Source organism: Gavialis gangeticus, unplaced genomic scaffold (assembly GCF_001723915.1).
Source record: "Gavialis gangeticus isolate Ggan-Ray unplaced genomic scaffold, GavGan_comp1, whole genome shotgun sequence".
NCBI classification, from domain to species: domain Eukaryota; kingdom Metazoa; phylum Chordata; order Crocodylia; family Gavialidae; genus Gavialis; species Gavialis gangeticus.
Genome location: NW_017728994.1, coordinates 39067930 through 39068799, shown reverse-complemented (window position 1 = coordinate 39068799; position 870 = coordinate 39067930).

Below are 870 nucleotides of genomic sequence, written 5' to 3'. Positions count from 1 at the left end.
GGGGGGGGGGGGGGGGGGGTCAGGCTGGTGCTTCGGGCCCCAGGGATTCTTAGACCAGAGCCCAGGCCTCCTGGCTCCCCAACCCCGTCCCTGCAGTATGCAGCAGTCTGGGTCCTTCCCTTCCTCTCTCCTGCCTTCAGTTGCCCCCTCCCAGACCAGCCTCCAGAGCTGGCAAGCCCCTCTGCTGTTGGCTTCAAAGGCTCAGATCAAGCCTAGTGGCTTCTTAACCTGGCAGGGGAAACACCATATATCTGTGACCAAGGAGGCAGTTTTCCTGAAACACTTTGCAGGAGAACTGCTCTTCTGGTGTGGCTCAGGACCTGCCAAGGTGCAGCAGCTTTAAGCCCAGTGTATGGAAATGGAAATCTACCTCCCTTGCTTGCTCCAAGGGCCTTGTAGCTAAGGACAAGCAAAACTTGGGGGCATCCGAATCCCAAGCCTCTGGGCTTGGGCTTATAAGTAGGATGCCCACCAAAGGTTTTAGAAACATCTAAAGCCCCAGGTGTGGGTGAAGCAAGTTTGCCGGTAGTAGGGCCACAGAGGACAGAGATGCAACTGGACCTGGAGACAGCGAGAAGGACTGCAACAGGATCGGCAGCAGCGGAAGTGACAGCGACAAGGACAGTGAACAAACTGAGACAGTATACCCCAAACCGGGGTTTGGATGACAGGACTGTCACTTGGGTAGGTCAGGGTGGGTGCAGGGGAGCAGTTGCATTTATTGTAATGGGAAGCATTTCTCAATTAATTAAAGTTTCTTAATGCGGTTTTAGGGTGTGTGATGGAAAGTTTATGATAAAGAATGTGTGTGTGTGTGTATATATATATATTTAACTATTTCTCTCTACAGAAATATATTTTAATTTTAAA